Consider the following 6,388-nt stretch of genomic DNA (forward strand, 5'->3'; position numbering starts at 1 on the left):
GCTGCTTCTGAGACTCTGTGAGCTGATTACCTGGGCACGCTGTGATTGCTTGAGAGAAGACCTTCGAGATTTTAGCTCCTGTGTCCTGTCACCCATCTGAGTCAGGAGTCACAGATGACGAAAGCCTGCTGTTATCTGACCCGAGCAGAAACCCCAAACCATACACCCAGTGCCCCTGACTTTGTAGTTTGTGAGTTTGACTTTGGGACTGCCCCTTTTCTGTCTTCCTTCCCTTTGATTAATTTAAAGACCCACACGGCTACCCGAATTAGTGTATTGATTTGTCTGACCTTGTGGAAAGACACAATTCTGTGTAAGTCATACTTTATGTGGTTTGATCAAAACAGGTCAGAGGAAAAAGAGAAAATAAAGGCTACAAAAACATAGCTAGCAAGAGTTTTAGGCAAGGGGAGAGTGAAAGTATCAAATGCTCCTAGCAGATCGTAACGTTCGTTCTGAGAAATGACATAAGTGGGAGTGACAGTGATGAGAATGCTTTTAAGTAACGCAGAGAATGCCAGTGACGGAAGACTTGTTTCACACCCGAGCTTCCATACAGCGTGGGCTTGCTCTGTCGGTACCCTCAATCCTTAAACAATATTTTTGTCAACAACTTTTTGGTAGAGTGACTCTGAATTTTTCCCATTTCTTTTGTTCCTTTCTGAATTGGTCAAACTTTTGCACCTAAAATCCTCCAATATTCCAGCTTGAGGCCTCATGTTTTTCTTCCATTCTTGGAGCTTGAGAAATGCCATGTCTTCTTCCCTTTCGGTTTTCTGACTCCAGGACTCCGCAGTTACTATACTTGGTCTCCTCAAGCCACCTGCGGATTTTTTTGTCCAACTCTCCTTCATTTCTGCCATTTGCTTGATTTTTAAAAATTTTTTTGAGTTTATATTCAGTAGAAGTATGTTGTACTAAAGCTCATTTTAAGTTAGCATATGTAAACACACTGAAGACCACATCCTCATATTTGCATATTATAAAGGAACAAACAAAAATGAAAGGAACCAAGTTACAACACAGCTTTCACAGAAGTCAGAGGGCAATCTAGTGCTTTATCAAGGTACCGCAAGAAGACTGGACCAGCAACTCCACAGGAAGAAGGTGAGGCTTCCTACTCCCATAAGGAATCCCAGTCTTGGATACCCAAAGAGGCGGCTCTACTTTGCCCTCCAGGGTCACCATGACTCAGAAATAGACTCGATGGCTGTGAGTTTGGTTCTGGGACCACGTATTTAGAAAGCAAGGAAGGGGGCCGATGCACCCTAAAACAAGTTGCTGTGAAGTGACCCTCCTTGTAAGAGTCAGAGTAGAACTAGGCCCCTTAGTACTTTTAATGGCTATTATTGTTCACAAGGAGATCTCCAGGAAGTTCATTCAAAGGACCTTCAAGTGGAATCAAACCCCAACCTTTCTGTTAGTAATCGTGCTTTTAACCATCTTATAAAATCAGTGCTGCCCCTGGATTCTTTCTCACAGCGACCATCCAGGGTTGGGTGGAACTTCCCTGGTGCGTTTCTGAGCCTGTTCATGTTTGTGTACTTATTTATATTTTCAGGGGAGAGAGTGATCGCAGTCCCCCACTACCACAAATTATGCAGTCAAGTTTCCCACATTTGGGGAAATCTCAGGGGTCAGCACATCCGGAGTGCAATGGAGAAGCCTCGCCCTGGGATAACCACCTTCGTGATCATGGTATCTCCCCTGCCAGGTAAGTATGAAGCCTGTTAATTTCGACAGGCAACGGAAGCTTCATCTTTCTCCTATGAAGCTGGTAGCCATCGGGGCCTACGGCTGCAGCCCAACTCATAACTGACCACACAGAAGCAAATTCTGGAAGGGTTTCTTTGGGACACACCCTTAAAGACATAGATACACACACCTATGTGTGTGTGTGTGTGTGTGTATGTACATTTACAATAGACTTCTAACCGGGCTATTAAATGAGCATAGTCTAAGTCGTTAGTAGAAGGTGAATGCTGGTCTACCAACAGAAAGACGGATGATTCTAACTCATCCTCTAAAGTAAGGTCTGGTGTTAATGCTTCCGAAACATCAGCGATATGCACACAATATACCCTGCTGTTCCACTCTGCACACTTTGAGATAGTTTACAAATCACACTAATTTTTCTCTCTGGAATGTACATGCCTTTTGCTTCCTGGCCGTAGCTGCAATCCTTTCAAAGTGACTACACTCTTCTCCTTTCCCTTCTAGGTGCCCTCGTGCCTGCAGCCTTCTTGCCTGATGAACTTGGTTTGCTCTTTTGATCTCATGGGACTGATTGCTCCCAAAGAGAACGTTCCCAATGGGTATTATTGTTTATGTTAATGGCCTATCTCTTTTTTAGCGCAAAGGTGACATCATAATATTTTTGTTTATTGTTTTTCATTGAATCCTAAATCTTAAAATGGCATTTTAATATGAGGAAATCATTTTAAGCTATTTGAGCTAGTGCCATGAAGATAATTTTTTAATCACATTAAAGATGAACTGTTTCTAGTTATTTCCATTACAATACAAGGGTTGAATGACTTAGAATAAGACAAACTATCTTTTAGGTTGAAAAAAAAGATAAAGAGGTTCAATGCTGTTGAAGGGAGGGAGGAAAAGGAGAAAAGGAAGGGCCTGACTGACCCTGCGACATGGAGGAAAAACACTGAAGGCGTGTGCAGAGCAATGGGGGGAGCAGAGCAGGGAGCCCCTGTAGGGAGTGCAAAGGACAGACTCTGGGGCTAGAGCGTGGCACCCCATTGGACCTGACTGGAGGACACACCCAGAGATAAAAAAATCAGACCTTGAACTACTTACAAGTTTTTCTTTCTTTTAAAATTTCTCTCTCTCTCTCTTTTTTTCTTTTAACTAATTTGTTCTTTTATGGGTCATTGGTTTTCGTTTTTGCTGCCATCACTGTGTTCTCATTCGTCGCCTGTCTTGCTATGCCTTGTTTTTTGGTGCATATTATTATCGCTACCGATCTACCTAGATAAGACAGGCTGGATGAAAAATCTGGAGGGAAAACAATGGGACCGATGGTAATGGGGGACATGCGAGAGGGGGAGAAGGGGGTAAAGAGATGGTGCTGGCCAACCCAGGGACAGGGGAGCAACAAGTCATCCAAAATTAGTGGCAAGGAGGGTGTGACAGGCCTGGTAGGGATTCAGCCAGGACAATGTAACCGAGAGAAATTACTGAAACCCGAAGGAAGGCTGAGCATGATAGTGGGACAAGAAGAAATGAAAGGAAATAGAGGAAAGAACTAGGAGAGAAAGGGTATTTATAGAGGTCTAAATACCGGCATGTACATATGTAAATATATTTATATAGGATGGTGGGGAAATAGATCTATGTGCATATATATATAAGTTTAGTATTAAGGCATCAAATTGACCTTGGACCTCCACTCAAGCATTTACTTAATGCAGGAACTCCTTGTTGTATTAAATTGGCATTCCATGATGCACACCTTCCCAACACGATCACTGAAGACAAATGTGTGCATAAGCAAATGTGGTGAAGAAAGCTGATGGTGCCCGATTATCAAAAGATATAGTGTCTGAGATCTTAAAGGTTTGAAGATAAACAAGCGGCCATCTAGCTGGGAAGCAATAAAGCCCACATTGGAGAAGCACACCAGCCCGTGTAACCACGAGGTATCGAAGGCATCAGGTATCAAGCATCAAAGTACAAAAAAATCATATCAATGTAAATGAGGGTAAGTGTAGAGTGTAGACTCAGAGCCCATCTGTAGGCAACTGGACACACCCTTACAGAAGAATTATGGGGAGGAGATGAGCCAGTCAGGGTGCAGGGTAGCAATGATGAAACATACAACTTCCTCTAGTTCTGAAATGCTTCCCTGCCACCCCCACTATCATGATCCCAATTTGACCTTACATATCTGGTAGACCAGAGGATGTACATTGGTACAGATAGCAACTGGAAACACAGGGAATCCAGGGCAGATGACCCTGTCAGGACTAATGGTGAGAGTGGTGATGCCTGGAGGGTGGAGGGAATGTGGAGTGGAAAGAGGGAACTGATTACCAGAGTCTATGTATAACCTCGTCCTTGGGGGATAGACAACAGAGAAGTGGGTGAAGGGAGATGTTGGACAGTGTAAGATATGACAAAATGACAGTAATTTATGAATTATGAAGGGTTCATGAGGGAGGGAGTAGGGGGAAGAAAGGGGAAAAATGAGGAGCTGATATTAAATGCTCAAGTAGAAAGCAAATGTTTTAAGAATGATGGTGGCAACAAATTTACAAATGTGCTTGACCCAATGGATGTGTGTATGGATTGTGATAAAAATTGTATGAGTCCCCAAGAAAATGATTTTAAAAAAAAGAGTAGGAAAAGCAAGATTAGAAAAGCCAGATTAGTTTTTCTTTCCAAAGAAGAGTACATTGCCAGAACTGTCCACAGGGAAACTGAAGCCTACCTCTTTCCCTCTGAGATGTTGAAAGGGAGTGATGCCCTACTTTTAAGTATCTCGAGTCTATCTTCCATTTAAAAATGAATCCAGCTACTCTCCTAGAGGGGATGAGAGAATCAAATAGCCTGTAAACAAGTCCTCTTTGTGGAATTCAGTGAGACTGATTAAAATAAACACCAGGCACTTAATGAGTTTAAGAATTTGCTTTGGAGAAATTGACCTATCCTTTACACTAAAAGAGTAGAGTACAACTTGCTCTTGTACATGTGGCAGATCAGCTCTGTTGCTATTAGGTGCACAGAGTCGATTCAACCAAACTAAAATAAAATGTTAAAAAATCTGTTTTGGTTACTAAATTCAGAGCTTTTTTTAATAGGCGTTTTTTCCATGATGATGAATTGAGTATATAATCACAGCCATAGTGCCTGCTCCCACCCTGTAAGGCAGGACAGGCTTGTCCTCGTAGGTGCCCAGAATTGAAACTCGACACAGGACTGGAAAGCCTCATCTGTCTCCTGTGGAGAGGCTGGTAGTTTCAAACTGCAGACCTAGCAACCTAATGTGCAGCCTATTATACCACCAGGTCTCCTGATATATTTTTGCTATATAAAGTTAAATAATATTTAGATATAGTTTAAGCCATCTTCTTAACATTTGACAATGAATGTTCAACATATTTATGAGGAAAGGGGCATTTTATACTTTATAATGTGAAAAGGAAGAAAATCATTATACATAACATGCCATGTGCAGACAAAATGTCATACTAAAACCAAATAATGCTAATGATCAATTGTATTAAGTGTCTGGTAGTATGCTAAGCATTTATATGTGTTTTTATTAATCTTGAGGTATTAATGCTTTTAATATCCCCATTTTATTAATGAAAGAATGAAGTCTCGGTGTGGTGGGATCAGGTCAGGTGCAATTCCCACACTGTGTCTCCGGTGCTGTCCCCTGTATCTCTTTGTGTCGATATTTATAGGTCAAGTATTAAGGGGGCGGAAGGACCTTGGGCCTCTACTCAAACACTCCCTCTATGCATGAATACCTTCTTTTATTAAATTGGAACTCTATGATGCTCACTCTCCCGACACAACGGCTGGAGCCAAAGTGTGTGAACAAGTAAATGTGGTGAAGAAAGCTGATGGTGCCCGGCTATCAAAAGAGATAGTGACTGGGGTCTTAAAGGCTTGAAGATAAACAAGCGGCCATCTAGCTCAGAAGCAACAAAGTCCACATGGAAGAACACACCAGCCTGTGTGATCGAGTGGTCCCAAAGGGATCAGTTACCAGGCATCAAAGAACAAAAAATCATATCATTGACTGCACACCTCCATGATAGGATCGCTGAAGACAAATGGGTGCACAAGCAAATGTGGTGAAGAAAGCTGATGGTGCCCGGCTATCAAAAGAGATAGTGTCTGGGGTCTTAAAGGCTTGAAGGTGAACAAGCGGCCATCTCGCTCAGAAACAAATAAGCCCACATAGAAGAAGCACACCGGCCAGTGCGATCACGAGGTGCCCAAGGGACCAGATATAAGGCATCATGCAAAAAAAAAAAGATATAAGTGTGTGTATGTATGTGTATATATGTATATATGTATATATGTATGTGTATATATATATTATATTAAATGAAGGGGGAAGTGCAGAGTGGAGACCCAAGGCCCAAGTGTCGGCCAATGGAGATCCCCTCATAGAGGGGCTTAGGAGAGGAGATGGGTTAATTAGGGTGTGAGGTAGTATCGATGAAGAACACAGCTTTCCCCCAGATCCTGGATGCTTCCTCCCCCCAACTACCATGATCCGAATTCTACCTTGCAGGGCTGGATAGGACAGAGGCTGTACACTGGTACATATGAGGGTTGGAGATACAGGGAATCCAGGGTGGATGATACCTTCAGGACCAAGGGCGTGAGGGACGATGCTGGGAGAGTGGAGGGT

The 6,388-nt window shown here is 42.6% G+C and overlaps 1 non-coding gene across 1 annotated transcript; it reads right to left on the reverse strand.

Annotated features, from left to right (window-relative positions):
- Window positions 1-1,558: 1,558 nt before the first annotated feature.
- On the reverse strand, window positions 1,559-1,722 carry LOC142449706 (U1 spliceosomal RNA). Its single transcript, XR_012784825.1, has one exon. It is a non-coding gene; the product is annotated as a U1 spliceosomal RNA (small nuclear RNA).
- Between the last annotated feature and the right edge of the window lie 4,666 nt (window positions 1,723-6,388).

The sequence above is a fragment of the Tenrec ecaudatus genome, chromosome 5 (genome assembly GCF_050624435.1).
Source record: "Tenrec ecaudatus isolate mTenEca1 chromosome 5, mTenEca1.hap1, whole genome shotgun sequence".
NCBI lineage: Eukaryota > Metazoa > Chordata > Mammalia > Afrosoricida > Tenrecidae > Tenrec > Tenrec ecaudatus.